Raw genomic sequence first — 16,797 nt, forward strand, 5'->3', positions numbered from 1 at the left:
AGAAGGACACTACATAATGATCAATCCAAGAAGAAGATATAACAATTGTAAATACTTATGCACCCAACATAGGAGCACCTCAGTACATAAGGCAACTGCTAACAGCCATAAGAAGGGAAATCGACAGTAACACAATCATAGTAGGGGACTTTTTAACACCTCACTTTCACCAATGGACATATCAAACAAAAGGAAAATAAATAAGGAATCACAAGCTTTAAATGACACATTCAACAAGATGGACTTACTTGATATTTATAGGACATTCCCTCCAAAAACAACAGAATACACTTTCTTCTCAAGTGCTCATGGAACATTCTCCAGGATAGATCATATCTTGGGTCACAAATCAAGCCTTGGTAAATTTAAGAAAATTGAAGTCGTATCAAGTATCTTTTCTGACCACAATGCTATGAGACTAGATATGAATTACAGGAAAAACACTGTAAAAAATATGAACACATGGAGGCTAAACAATACGCTATTAAATAGCCAAGAGATCACTGAAAAAAATCAATGAGGAAATAAAAAAATACCTAGAAACAAATGACAATGAAAACATGATAAGCCAAAACGTACGGGATGCAGCAAAAGCAGTTCTAAGAGGGAAGTTTATAGCAAGACAATCCTACCTCAAGAAACAGGAAAAATCTTAAATAAACAACGTAACTTACACCTGAAGCAATTAGAGAAAGACAAACAAAAAAACTCCCAAAGTTAGCTGTAGGAAAGAAATCATAAAGATCAGATCAGAAATAAATTAAAAAGAAATGAAGGAAACGATAGCAAAGATCAATAAAAGCAAAAGCTGCTTCTTTCAGAAGATAAACAAAATTCATAAACCATTAGCCAGAGTCATCAAGAAAAAAAGGGAGAAGACTCAAATCAACAGAATTAGAAATGAAAAAGGAGAGGAAACAACTGGCACTGTAGAAATACAAAGGACCATGAGAGATTAACTACAAGCAACTATATGCCAATAAAACGGACAACCTGGAAGAAATGGACACATTCGTAGAAAAGCACAACCTTCTGAGACTGAACCAGGAAGATATAGAAAATATAAACAGGACAGTCACAAGCACTGGATTTGAGACTATGATTAAAAATCTTCCAACAAACAAAAGCCCAGGACCAGATGGCTTCAAAGGCCAATTCTATCAAACATTTAGAGAAGAGCTAGCACCTATCCCTCTCAAACTCTTCCAAAATATAGCAGAGGGAGGAACACTCCCAAACTCATTCTATGAGGCCACCATCACCCTGATACCAAAACCAGACAATGATGTCACAGAAAAAGAAAACTACAAGACAATAACATTGATGAACATAGATGCAAAAATCCTCCACAAAACACTAGCAAACAGAATCCAACAGCACATTAAATGGATCATACACCATGATCAAGTGGGGTTTATCCCAGGAATGCAAGAATTCTTCAATATACGCAAATTAATCAATGTGATACACCATATTAACAAATTGAAGGACAAAAACCATATGATCATCTCAATAGATGCAGAAAAAGCTTTTGAAAAAATTCTAAACCCATATGTGGCAAAAACTCTCCAGAAAGTGGGAATCGAGGGAACTTAGTCAACATAATAAAGGCCATATATGACAAACCACAGCCAAAATCGTTCTCAATAGTGAAAAACAGAAACCATTTCCACTAAGATCAGGAACAAGACAATGTTGCCCATTCTCACCACTATTATACAACACAGTTTTGGAAGTTTTAGCCACAGAAATCAGAGAAGAAAAAGAAATAAACGGACTCCAAATTGGAAAAGAAAAAGCAAAACTGTCACTGTTTGCAGATGACATGATACTATATATAAAGAATCCTAAAGATGCTACCAGAAAACTCCTAGAGCTAATCAATGAATTTGGTAGAGTAGCAGGATACAAAATTAATGCACAGAAATCTCTGGCATTCCTATACACTAATGATGAAAAATCTGAAAGGGAAATTAAGAAAACACTCCTATTTACCATTGCTACACAAAGAATGAAACACCTAGGAATAAAGCTACCTAAGGTGACAAAAGACCTGTATGCAGAAAACTATAAGACACTGATAATAGATATCAAAGATGATACAAACCGATGGAGAGATATACCATGTTCTTGGATTGGAAGAATCAACATTGTGAAAATGACTATACTCCTCAAAGCAATCTACAGATTCACTGCAATCCCTATCAAACTACCAATGGCATTTCTCACAGAACTAGAATGAAAAATTTCACAATTTGTATGGAAACACAAAAGACCTTGAATAACCAAAGCAATCTTGAAAAAGAAAAACGGAGCTGGACTAACCAGGCTCCCTGTCTTTAGACTATACTACAAAGTTACAGTAATCTAGACAGTATGGTACTGGAACAAAAACAGAAATACAGATCAATGGAACAGGATAGAAAGCCCATGACATAAACCCACACACATATGGTCACCTTATCTTTGATAAAGGAGGCAAGAGTATACAATGGAGAAAAGACAGCCTTTTCAATAAGTGGTGCTGGGAAAACTGGACAGCTACATGTAAAAGAATGAAATTAGAACACTCCCTAACACCATACACAAAAATAAACTCAAAATGGATTCGACACCTAAATGTAAGACCGGACACTATAAAACTCTTAGAGGAAAGCATAGGCAGAACACTCTATGACATAAATCACAGCAAGATCCTTTTTGACCCACCTCCTAGAGAAATGGAAATTAAAAACAAAAATAAACAAATGGGGCCTAATGAAACTTAAAAGTTTTGCACAGCAAAGGAAACCATAAACAAGACAAAAAGACAACCCTCAGAATGGGACAAAATATTTGCAAATGAAGCAACTGACAAAGGATTAATGTACAAAATATACAAACATCTCATGCAGCTCAATATCAAAAAAACAAACAACCCAATCCAAAAATGGGCAGAAGACCTAAATAGACATTTCTCCAAAGATGATATACAGATTGCCAACAAACACATGAAAGGATGCTCAACATGACTAATCATTAGAGAAATGCAAATCAAAAACACAATGAGGTACCACCTCACACTGGTCAGAATGGCCATCATCAAAAAGTCTGCCAACAATAAATACTGGAGAGGGTGTGGAAAAAAGGGACCCCTCTTGCACTGTTTGTGGGAATGTAAATTGATAAAGCCACTATGGAGAACAGTATGGAGATTCCATAAAAAACTAAAAATAGAACTACCATACAACCCAGCAATCCCACTACTGCGCATATATCCTGAGAAAACCATAATTCAAAAAGAGACATGTACCACAATGTTCACTGCACCTCTATTTACAATAGCCAGGACATGGAAGCAACCTAAGTGTTCATCGACAGATGAATGGATAAGGAAGATGTGGCACATACATACAATGGAATATTACTCAGCCATAAAAAGAAATGAAATTGAGTTATTTGTTGTGAGGTGGATGGACCTAGAGTTTGTCATACAGAGTGAAGTAAGTCAGAAAGAGAAAAACAAATACCATATGCTAACACATATATGGGATCTGAAAAAAATAAAATGGTTCTGAAGAACCTAGAGGCAGGACAGGAATAAAGACACAGACATAGAGAATGGGCTTGAGGACACTGGGAGGGGGATGGGTAAGCTGGGATGAAGTGAGAGAGTGGCATTGACATATATACACTACTAAATGTGAAATAGATAGCTAGTGGGAAGCAGTTGCAGAGCACAGGGAGAAAAGCTCGGTGCTTTGTGACCACCTAGAGGGGTGGGATAAGGAGTGTGGGAGATTCAAGAGGGAGGGGACATGGGGATATATGTATACATATAGCTGATTCACTTTGATATACATCAGAAACTAACATAACAATGTAAAGCAATTATACTCCAATAAAGATGTTTAAAGAAAAATAAAATAAGGAAATGGTTGATTTTTGCTGACTTCCCAGAATGCTGCATTGAGGAAGATTCTGAAACCATGTAGATGCTCATTTGAAAGAGAACTGTCATTAATTAGTAGTGTCTTCCATAGGCATGGATAAGGCAGAAAAATGGTATCTATATTCTGTATTGACACAAGTTAAAAATGAGACTAACCCACGTTTTCTTTGTGGAGTCTGCTGTATACTTTTATTACTTGCTTTACAGTGTTCATCTGGGTACAAAGAAAAAAATTTCCAAATCTCTAATATTTTGTTATACATTTTACAGGATAATTTACTTAAAGATTAACTTTTAAAAATCCTTAATGAGCCCAACAAATGTTTGTATTTGCTTTTCTTCTCTTATGTACACAAGTCTATACTTAGATTAAAGCAGATGATCACAGAAGCACACACACACACATATTTAAATTTTATTGAAGTATAGTTGATTTACAATGTTGTGTTAATTTCTGCTGTACAGCAAAGTTATTCAGTTGTACTTATATATTCTTTCTCATATTCTTTTCTACTATGGTTTATCACAGGATATTGCATATAGTTCTCTGTGCTAACTGTAGGACCTTGTTGTTTATCCATCCTATATGTAATAGTTTGCATCTGCTAATCCAAAACTCCCAATCCTTCCCTCCCCCTTGGCAATAACAAATCTATTCTCTATTTCTGAGAAGCACATGTATTATTTGATTTAATTATCACACCAACCCTATGATGCAGGAAGGATGGATATTGTTTTTTAATCTTCAATCTTCATTTTATAGATAAGGGCCAGTCATATAATGTCCTTCAACTAAGGATATACATTTAACATAAAGGAATTTACTCCCATGCATTCATTCTTTGAATCTTTTTCCCTTCCCACTATAATATGAGCATGTCTAGATGACTGGTAAGGTCCTTCCAGATCTAGCATTCAGTGACTTGAATGAACCCAGTGTACCCCATGCTATAATTCATCTCGTGGGAACTGAATGCCAGAAGAGTGTTAGCTTTAGCAAGTGGTTACTGAGTTGCTTGGTTGTCTGGGCAGTCTGACTGGTGGTTGGAGATCCTGTTTCAACATCTGTCTGGGAGGCAAACAAACAGAGCTTTACACCGTGTTGACACGTGTGTCCTGGGTGATTCAAGATTATGACAGGAAGATAATCACTGGAGTCCAGTTACATTATGACTGGAGCAATTTTCCACTTGATGTGGAATTCCTCAGAGAGGAGCCAAGTGGTTGGTTAAATTATGGGCACTGTCTTTACAATGCAAATCAGAAGGACTGTAGGCTCAAAGCAGTCACTTAGGGGAATGGGTGGGTTCAAGAGACTGAGTCAGGTCTAAGGAAATGGGAGATGCAGACTGGGGCAAATCATACCATTTGCTTTGCAAAGTGAAAAGCAATAGGGTATGTAGACTGCATTTATCTTGTCTCCTCTGCCACATCCCCAAATACACACTTATAGATATAACTTATTTTCCAACACTACAGGGCTCTTGCCATTCTCTGAACACAAATACTCCCATAGAGTATTTCAGTCTAGGTAGAAAATCAGGTAGGAAATATAATAATGCCTCTGCCATTTAGTGGTTGTGCCCAAGGCAAATCACTTATTATCTGAGCCTCAGTTACCTCATGTGTACAATGGTGATGATAATATTATTTATTTAACAGAGTTTTGGTGAACAATAAAACATTTAACAAAATGTCCAGTGTATAACTACTAAACAATAAATATTCACTTGTTTAAAAATGAAATTACTTGCAAAAATCTAACAGCTGTGAAATATAGAACTAGGTCTACACTCTACTGAATGAACTTATACATATTGAGTCCCAGTTATGTGTGAAATGCTTTGCTAAGATCTTTCATACACATTTGTCACATGTAACCCTAATAAAACCCCCAAGACACTAGTATTTTTTTAAATCAAGTTTCAGAGAAAGTAAATAACATGAGTAAACCATGATGGTGTACCATTTTAAAATTTGATTACATAAAACAATACTTAATAATTACAAAGAAAAGATTATTTTTATATAAGACACAGCACACACGCAATTGATAAATTCTATCTCATTAAAATTAGATATTCTCAACAAAATAAAAGCCATATATGACAAACCCACAGCCAACATCATGCTCAATGATGAAAATGAAAGCATTCTCTCTAAGATCAAGAACAAGACAAAGGTGCCCACTCTCACGACTATTATTCAACACAGTTTTGGAATTCTTAGCCATGGCTATCAGAGAAGAAAAAGAAATAAAAGGAATCCAAATTGGAAAAGAAGAAGTAAAACTGTCACTGTTTGCAGATGACATGATACTATACATAGAAAATCCTAAAGATGCCACCAGAAAACTACTAGAGCTAATCAATGAATTTGGTAACGTAGGAGGATACAAAATTAATGCACAGAAATTTATTGCATTCCTATACACTAACAATGAAAAATCAGAAAGAGAAATCAAGAAAACACTCCCATTTACCACTGCAACAAAAAGAATAAAATAACTAGGAATAAACCTACCTAAGGAGGCAAAAGACCTGTATGCAGAAAACTATAAGACACTGATAATAGATATCAAAGATGATACAAACCGATGGAGAGATATACCATGTTCTTGGATTGAAAGAATCAACATTGTGAAAATGACTGTACTCCCCAAAGCAATCTACAGATTCAATGCAATCCCTATCAAATTACCAGTGGCATTTTTCACAGAACTAGAACAAAAAATTTCACAATTTGTATGGAAATACAAAAGACCCAGAATAGCCAAAGCTATCTTGAGACAGAAAAATGGAGCTGGAGGAATCAGGCTCCCTGACTTCAGACTATACTACAAAGCTACAATAATCAAGACGGTATGGCACTGGCACAAAAACAGAAATATAGATCAATAGAACAGGATACAAAGCCCAGAGATAAACCCATGCACATATGGTCACCTTATCTTTGACAAAGGAGGCAAGAATATACAATGGAGACAAGACAGCCTCTTCAATAAGTGGAACTGGGAAAACTGGACAGCTACATGTAAAAGAATGAAATTAGAACACTCCCTAACATCATACACAAAAATAAACTCAAAATGGATTAGAGAGCTAAATGTAAGGCCAGACACTATAAAACTCTTAGAGGAAAACATAGGCAGAACACTCTATGACATAAATCACAGCAAGATCTTTTTTGACCCACCTCCTAGAGTAATGGAAATAAAATAAAAAATAAACAAATGAGACCTAATGAAACTTAAAAGCTTTTGCACAGCAAAGGAAGCCATAAACGAGACAAAAAGACCACCCTCAGAATGGGACAAAATATTTTCAACTGAAGCAACTGACAAAGGATGAATCTACAAAATATACAAGCAGCTCATGCAGCTCAATATCAAAAAAACAAACAACCCAATCCAAAAATGGGCAGAAGACCTAAATAGACATTTCTCCAAAGAAGATATACAGATTGCCAACAAACACATGAAAAGATGCTCAACATGACTAATCATTAGAGAAATGCAAATCAAAACCACAATGAGGTACCACCTCACACCAGTTAGAATGGCCATCATCAAAAAATCTACAAACAATAAATGCCGGAGGGGGTGTGGAGAAAAGGGAACCCTCTTGCACTGTTGGTGGGAATGTAAATTGATACAATCACTATGGAGAACAGTATGGAGGTTCCTTAAAAAACTAAAAATAGAATTACCATATGACCCAGCAATCCCACTACTGGGCATATACCTGAGAAACCCATAATTCAAACAGAGACATGTACCACAATGTTCGTTGCAGCAATATTTACAATAGCCAGGACATGGAAGCAACTTAAATGTTCATCAACAGATGAATGTATAAAAAAGATATGTGACACATATATATAATGGAATATTACTCAGCCGTACAAAGGAACAAAACTGAGTTATTTGTAATGAGGTGGATGGACCTAGAGTCTGTCATACAGTGTGAAGTAAGTCAGAAAGAGAAAAGCAAATACAGTTTGCTAACACACATACGTGGAAACCAAAAAAACGGTACTGATGACCCTAGTGGCAGGGCAGGAATAAAGATGCAGATGTAGAGAATGGACTTGAGGACACAGGGGCAGAAGGGGAAGCTGGGATGAAGTGAGAGAGTAGGATTGATATATATACACTACCAAATGTAAAATGGTTGGCTAGTGGGAAGCTGCTGCATAGCACAGGGAGATCAGCTCTTTGCTTTGTGAGGACCTAGAAGGGTGGGATAGGGTGGATGGGAGGGAGGCTCAAGAGGGAGGGGATATGGGGATATATACATACTTATAGCTGATTCACTTTGTTGTACAACAGAAATTAACACAACATTGTAAAGCAATTATACTCCAATAAAGATATAAAAACAAACAAACATTAAAAGGCAATGAAAATAAAAAATAAAATAAAATAAAATAAAATTAGATACTTCTATTTATCAAAACATACCAAAGATTGGTCCTCGGGAAGATGGCGGAAGAGTAAGACGCGGAGATCACCTTCCTTCCCACAGATACAGTAGAAATACATCTACACGTGGAACTGCTCCTACAGAACACCCACTGAACGCTGGCAGAAGACGTCCGACCTCCAAAAAGGCAAGAAACTCCCCCCGTACTTGGGTAGGGCAAAAGAAAAAAGAAATAACAGAGACAAAAGAATAGGGACGGCACCTGCACTAGTGGGAGGGAGCCGTGAAAGAGGAAAGATTTCCACGCACTAGGAAGCCCCTTCGCGGGCGGAGACTGCGGGTGGCAGAGGGGGGAAGCTTCGGAGCCACGGAGGAGAGCGCAGCCACAGGGGTGCGGAGGGCACAGCGGAGAGGTTCCCGCACGGAGGCTCGGCGCCAAGCAGCACTCTCCAGCCGGAGAGACTTGTCTGCTCACCCGCCGGGGCGGGCGGGGCTGGGAGCTGAGGCTCGGGCTTCGGTCGGATCGCAGGGAGAGGACTGGGGTTGGCGGCGTGAACACAGCCTGAAGGCGTTAGTGCACCACAGCTAGCCAAGAGGGAGTCCGGGAAAAAGTCTGCAGCTGCCGAAGAGGCAAGAGACTTTTTCTTCCCTCTTTGTTTCCTGGTGCGCGAGGAGAGGGGATTCAGAGCGCTGCCTAAACGAACTTCAGAGACGGGCGCGAGCCGCAGCTACCAGCGCGGATCCCACAGCAACAGGGGCGCAGAGGGAAAAACGGAGAGATTCCCGCACAGAGGCTCGGCGCCGAGCAGCACTCTCCAGCCCGAGAGACTTGTCTGCTCCCCCGCCGGGGCGGGCGGGGCTGGGAGCTGAGGCTCCGGTTTCGGTTTCGGTTGGATCGAAGGGAGAGGACTGGGGCTGGCAGCGTGAACACAGCCTGAAGGGATTAGCGCACAACAGCTGGCTGGGAGGGAGACCGGGAAAAAGTCTGCAGCTGCCGAAGAGGCAAGAAACTTTTTCTTGCCTCTTTGTTTTGCGGCGCGCAAGGAGAGGGGATTCAGAGCGCCGCCTAAACGAACTCCAGAGAAGGGCGCGAGCCGCGGCGATCACCGCAGACCCCACAGCAACAGGGGCGCAGAGGAAAAAAACGGAGAGACTCCCGCACAGAGGCTCGGCGCCGAGCAGCACTCACCAGCCCGAGAGGCTTGTCTGCTCCCCCGCCGGGGCGGGCGGGGCTGGGAGCTGAGGCTCGGGTTTCGGTTTCGGTTGGATCGCAGGGAGAGGACTGGGGCTGGCGGCGTGAACACAGCCTGAAGGGGTTAGCGCACCGCAGCTGGCTGGTAGGGAGTCCGGGAAAAAGTCTGCAGCTGCCGAAGAGGCAAGAGACTTGTTCTTGCCTCTTTGTTTCGCGGCGCGCAAGGAGAGGGGATTCAGAGTGCCGCCTAAACGAACTCCAGAGAAAGGCGTGAGCCGCGGCGATCAGCACGGACCCCAGAGACGGGCGTGAGACGCTGGGGCTGCTGCTGCCGCCTCCAAAAAGCCTGTGTGTGAGCACAAGTCACTCTCCACATCGCCCCTCCCGGGAGCCTGTGCAGCCCGCCACTGCCAGGGTCCCGTGATCCGGGGACAAGTTCCCCGGGAGAACGCACTGCCCGCCTCAGGCTGGTGCAACGTCACGCCGGCCTCGGCCGCCGCAGGCTCACCCCGCCTCCTCTGTACACCTCCCTCCCCGCGGCCTGAGGGAGCCAGAGCCCCCGAAGCAGCTGCTCCTTTAACCCCGTCCTGTCTGTGCGGGGAATAGACGCCCTCAGGCGACCTACACGCAGAGGCGGGTCCAAATCCAAAGCTGAACCCCAGGAACTGTGCGAACAGGGAAGATAAGGGGAAATCTCTCCCAGCAACCTTAGAAGCAGCGGATTAAAACTCCACAAACAACTTGATGGGCCTGCAGCTGGTGAATACCTGAATAGACAACGAATCATCCCAAATTCAGGAGGTGGACTTTGGGAGCAGGATATATTAATTTTTCCCCTTTTCCTTTATTTGTGAGTGTATATGTATATGCTTCTGGGTGCGATTTTGTCTGTATAGCTTTGCTTTACAATAGCTTTATTTTACTTCACTATATTATAGCCTCTTTCTTTCTTTCTGTCTTTCTTTCTATTTTTTCTCCCTTTTACTCTGAGCCGTGTGGACGAAAGGCTCTTGGTGCTCCAGCCAGGCATCAGGGCCGTGCCTCTGAGGTGGGAGAGCCAACTTCAGGACACTGGTCCACAAGAGACCTCCCAGCTTCACGTAATACCAAACGGCAAAAATCTCTCAGAGATCTCTATCTCAACATCAAGACCCAGCTTCACTCAACGACCAATAAGCTACAGTGCTGGACACCATATGCCAAACAACTAGCAAGACAGGAACACAGCCCCATCCATTAGCAGAGAGGCTGCCTAAAATCATAATAAGGCCACAGACACCCCAAAATATACCTCCAGACGTGGACGTCCCCACCAGAAAGACAAGAGCCAACCTCATCCACCAGAGCTCAGGCACTAGTTCCCTCCACCAGGAAGCCTACACAACCCACTGAACCAACCTTAGCCACTGGGGACAGATACCAAAAACAACAGGAACTACGAACCTGCAGCCTGTGAAAAGGAGACCCCAAACACAGTAAGATAAGCAAAATGAGACGACAGAAAAACACACAGCAGATGAAGGAGCAGGGTCAAAACACACCAGACCTAACAAATGAAGAGGAAATAGGTAGTCTACCTGAAAAAGAATTCAGAATAATGATAGTAAGGATGATCCAAAATCTTGGAAATAGAATAGACAAAATGCAAGAAACATTTAACAAGGACGTAGAAGAACTAAAGAGGAACCAAGCAATGATGAAAACCACAATAAATGAAATTAAAAATACTCTAGATGGGATCAATAGCAGAATAACTGAGGCAGAAGAAAGGATAAGTGACCTGGAAGATAAAATGGTGGAAATAACTACTGCAGAGCAGGATAAAGAAAAAAGAATGAAAAGAACTGAGGACAGTCTCAGAGACCTCTGGGACAACATTAAACGTGCCAACATTCGAATTATAGGGGTCCCAGAAGAAGAAGAGAAAAAGAAAGGGACTGAGAAGATATTTGAAGAGATTATAGTTGAAAACTTCCCTAATATGGGAAAGGAAATAGTTAATCAAGTCCTGGAAGCACAGAGAGTCCCATACAGGATAAACCCAAGGAGAAACACACCAAGACACATATTAATCAAACTGTCAAAAATTAAATATAAGGAAAACATATTAAAGGCAGCAAGGGAAAAAAAACAAATAACACACAAGGGAATCCCCATAAGGTTAACATCTGATCTTTCAGCAGAAACTCTGCAAGCCAGAAGGGAGTGGCAGGATATACTTAAAGTGATGAAGGAGAAAAACCTGCAACCAAGATTACACTACCCAGCAAGGATCTCATTCAGATTCGATGGAGAAATTAAAACCTTTACAGACAAGCAAAAGCTGAGAGAGTTCAGCACCACCAAACCAGCTTTACAACAAATGCTAAAGGAACTCCTCTAGGCAAGAAACACAAGAGAAGGAAAACACCTACAATAACAAACCCAAAACATTTAAGAAAATGGGAATAGGAACATACATATCGATAATTACCTTGAATGTAAATGGATTAAATGCTCCCACCAAAAGACACAGGCTGGCTGAATGGATACAAAAACAAGACCCATATATATGCTGTCTACAAGAGACCCACTTCAGACCTAGAGACACATATAGACTGAAAGTGAGGGGATGGAAAAAGATATTCCATGCAAATGGAAATCAAAAGAAAGCTGGAGTAGCAATTCTCATATCAGACAAAATAGACTTTAAAATAAAGACTATTACAAGAGACAAAGAAGGACACTATATAATGATCAAGGGATCGATACAAGAGGAAGGTATAACAATTGTAAATATTTATGCACCCAACATAGGAGCACCTCAATACATAAGGCAAATACTAACAGCCATAAAAGGGGAAATCGACAGCAACACAATCATAGTAGGGGACTTTAACACCCCACTCTCACCAATGGACAGATCATCCAAAATGAAAATAAATAAGGAAACACAAGCTTTAAATGATACATTAAACAAGATTGACTTAATTGATATTTATAGGACATTCCATCCAAAAACAACAGAATACACATTTTTCTCAAGTGCTCATGGAACATTCTCCAGGATAGATCATATCTTGGGTCACAAATCAAGCCTTGGTAAATTTAAGAAAATTGAAATCGTATCAAGTATCTTTTCCGACCACAACGCTATGAGACTAGATATCAATTACAGGAAAAGACCTGTAAAAAATACAAACACATGGAGGCTACACAATACATTACTTAATAACGAAGTGATCACTGAAGAAATCAAAGGGGAAATCAAAAAATACCTAGAAACAAATGACAATGGAGATACGACGACCCAAAACCTATGGGACGCAGCAAAAGCAGTGCTAAGAGGGAAGTTTATAGCAATACAAGCCTACCTCAAGAAACAGGAAACATCTCGAATAAACAACCTAACCTTGCACCTAAAGCAATTAGAGAAAGAAGAACAAAAAAACCCCAAAGCCAGCAGAAGGAAAGAAATTATAAAGATCAGGTCAGAAATAAATGAAAAAGAAATGAAGGAAACAATAGCAAAAATCAATGAAACTAAAAGCTGGTTCTTTGAGAAGAAAAACAAAATTGATAAACCATTAGCCAGACTCATCAAGAGAAAAAGGGAGAAGACTCAGATCAATAGAATTAGAAATGAAAAAGGAGAAGTAACCACTGACACTGCAGAAATACAAAAGATCATGAGAGATTACTACAAGCAACTCTATGCCAATAAAATGGACAACCTGGAAGAAATGGACAGATTCTTAGAAAGGCACAAACTGCCAAGACTGAACCAGGAAGAAATAGAAAATATGAACAGACCAATCACAAGCACTGAAATTGAAACTGTGATTAAAAACCTTCCAACAAACAAAAGCCCAGGACCAGATGGCTTCACAGGTGAATTCTATCAAACATTTAGAGAAGAGCTAACACCTATCCTTCTCAAACTCTTCCAAAATATTGCAGAGGGAGGAACACTCCCAAACTCATTCTACGAGGCCACCATCACCCTGATACCAAAACCAGACAAAGATGTCACAAAGAAAGAAAACTACAGGCCAATATCACTGATGAACATAGATGCAAAAATCCTCAACAAAATACTAGCAAACAGAATCCAACAGCACATTAAAAGGATCATACACCATGATCAAGTGGGGTTTATCCCAGGAATGCAAGGATTCTTCAATATACGCAAATCAATCAATGTGATACATCATATTAACAAACTGAAGGAGAAAAACCATATGATCATCTCAATAGATGCAGAGAAAGCTTTCGACAAAATTCAACACCCATTTATGATAAAAGCCCTGCAGAAAGTAGGCATAGAGGGAACTTTCCTCAACATAATAAAGGCCATATATGACAAACCCACAGCCAACATTGTCCTCAATGGTGAAAAACTGAAACCATTTCCACTAAGATCAGGAACAAGACAAGGTTGCCCACTCTCACCACTATTATTCAACATAGTTTTGGAAGTGTTAGCCACAGCAATCAGAGAAGACAAAGAAATAAAAGGAATCCAAATCGGAAAAGAAGAAGTAAAGCTGTCACTATTTGCAGATGACATGATACTATACATAGAGAATCCTAAAGATGCTACCAGAAAACTCCTAGAGCTAATCAATGAATTTGGTAAAGTAGCAGGATACAAAATTAATGCACAGAAATCTCTTGCATTTCTATACACTAATGACGAAAAATCTGAAAGTGAAATTAAGAAAACACTCCCATTTACCATTGCAACAAAAAGAATAAAATATCTAGGAATAAACCTACCTAAGGAGACAAAAGACCTGTATGCAGAAAATTATAAGACACTGATGAAAGAAATTAAAGATGATACAAATAGATGGAGAGATATACCATGTTCCTGGATTGGAAGAATCAACATTGTGAAAATGACTCTACTACCCAAAGCAATCTACAGATTCAATGCAATCCCTATCAAACTACCACTGGCATTTTTCACAGAACTAGAACAAAAAATTTCACAATTTGTATGGAAACACAAAAGACCCCGAATAGCCAAAGCAATCTTGAGAACGAAAAATGGAGCTGGGGGAATCAGGCTCCCTGACTTCAGACTATATTACAAAGCTTCAGTAATCAAGACAGTTTGGTACTGGCACAAAAACAGAAATATAGATCAATGGAACAGGATAGAAAGCCCAGAGATAAACCCACACACATATGGGCACCTTATTTTTGATAAAGGAGGCAAGCATATACAGTGGAGAAAAGACAGCCTCTTCAATAAGTGGTGCTGGGAAAATTGGACAGGTACATGTAAAAGTATGAAAATAGAACACTCCCTGACACCATGCACAAAAATAAACTCAAAATGGATTAAAGACCTAAGTGTAAGGGCAGACACTATCAAACTCTTAGAGGAAAACATAGGCAGAACACTCTATGACATACATCACAGCAAGATTCTTTTTGACCCAGCTCCCAGAGAAATGGAAATAAGAACACAAATAAACAAATGGGACCTAATGAAACTTAAAAGCTTTTGCACAGCAAAGGAAACCATAAACAAGACCAAAAGACAACCATCAGAATGGGAGAAAATATTTGCAAATGAAGCAACTGACAAAGGATTAATCTCCAAGATTTACAAGCAGCTCATGCAGCTCAATAACAAAAAAACGAACAACCCAATCCAAAAATGGGCCGAAGACCTAAATAGACATTTCTCCAAAGAAGATATACAGATGGCCTACAGACACATGAAAGAATGCTCAACATCATTAATCATTAGAGAAATGCAAATCAAAACTACAATGAGATATCATCTCACACCGGTCAGAATGGCCATCATCAAAAAATCTAGAAACAATAAATGCTGGAGAGGGTGTGGAGGAAAGGGAACACTCTTGCACTGTTGGTGGGAATGTAAATTGATACAGCCACTATGGAGAACAGTATGGAGGTTCCTTAAAAAACTACAAATAGAACTACCATACGACCCAGCAATCCCACTACTGGGCATATACCCTGAGAAAACCATAGGTCAAAAAGAGTCATGTACCAAAATGTTCATTGCAGCTCTATTTACAATAGCCAGGACATGGAAGCAATCTAAATGTCCATCGACAGATGAATGGATAAAGAAGATGTGGCACATATATACAATGGAATATTACTCAGCCATAAAAAGAAATGAAATGGAGGTATTTGTAATGAGGTGGATGGAGTTAGAGTCTGTCATACAGAGTGAAGTAAGTCAGAAAGAGAAAAACAAATACAGTATGCTAACACATATATACGGAATCTAAGGGGAAAAAAAAAAAAAAAAAAAGGCCATGAAGAACCTAGTGGCAAGACGGGAATAAAGACACAGACCTACTAGAGAATGGACTTGAGGATATGGGGAGGGGGTGGGGTGAGATGTGACAGGGTAAGAGAGTGTCATGGACATATATACACTACCAAATGTAAAATAGATAACTAGTGGGAAGCAGCCGCATAGCACAGGGAGATCAGCTCGGTGCTTTGTGACCATCTAGAGGGATGGGATGGGGAGGGTGGGAGGGAGGGAGATGCAAGAGGGAAGAGAAATGGGAACATATTGTATATGTATAACTGATTCACTTTGTTATAAAGCAGAAGCTAACACACCATTGTAAGGCAATTATACTTCAATAAAGATGTTAAAAAAAAAAAAAAAAAAAAAAAAAAAAAAAACATACCAAAACCAGAGCTGAAATTAAAGCCCTAAACTGGAAGAAGATATTTGAAATTCATATACATGACAAAGGATTATAATCCAGAATGTATATATTTTAAAACTCTTATAAATTCATAAGAAAAAGACGAACATTTTAAAGGAAAATGGACAAAAATGCAAATAGAAATTTTACAGAAGAGAAAACATCAATGTCTCATGAAGTTATAAAAAGATGCTTAGGCTCATTGGCAATTAAGGAATACTCATTAAAACTAAAATGAATATATTTTCATATATTTTTATGGCCACAAGATTGACAACAATAAGAAGTTTGACAATGTAAGTGTTTCCCAGGATTGGGACAAAGGGAAATATACCTGTGGGAGAGAATGTGAGTTATTATTACTTTGGAAAACAGTTTGGCACTGCTTCAAACAGAAGTGGGTCTGTACCGTATGATTCAGCAATTCCAATCCTAGATATGTTCCATAGATAAATTCCTGCCCAATGGCACATGGAAGCATGGGTAAAATGCCACCACCAGCAACAAATCCGAATGATTACCTATGGTAGATAGATAAGCAAATTATAGTATGGC

At 39.6% G+C, this 16,797-nt stretch overlaps 2 long non-coding RNA genes across 1 annotated transcript in view; one reads left to right on the forward strand and one right to left on the reverse strand.

The window, feature by feature from the left end:
• LOC309638819 overlaps positions 1–16,211 on the reverse strand; it is a 55,696-nt gene extending 39,485 nt beyond the window's left edge. The window contains exon 1 of the long non-coding RNA XR_014251321.1: positions 15,242–16,211. This is a non-coding gene — a long non-coding RNA (uncharacterized lncRNA). The remainder of the gene's footprint in view (positions 1–15,241) is intronic.
• LOC309638782 overlaps positions 1–16,797 on the forward strand; it is a 390,227-nt gene that overhangs the window by 304,358 nt on the left and 69,072 nt on the right.

This window comes from Balaenoptera physalus (genome assembly GCF_965194825.1).
Source record: "Balaenoptera physalus genome assembly, chromosome: 1".
NCBI lineage: Eukaryota > Metazoa > Chordata > Mammalia > Artiodactyla > Balaenopteridae > Balaenoptera > Balaenoptera physalus.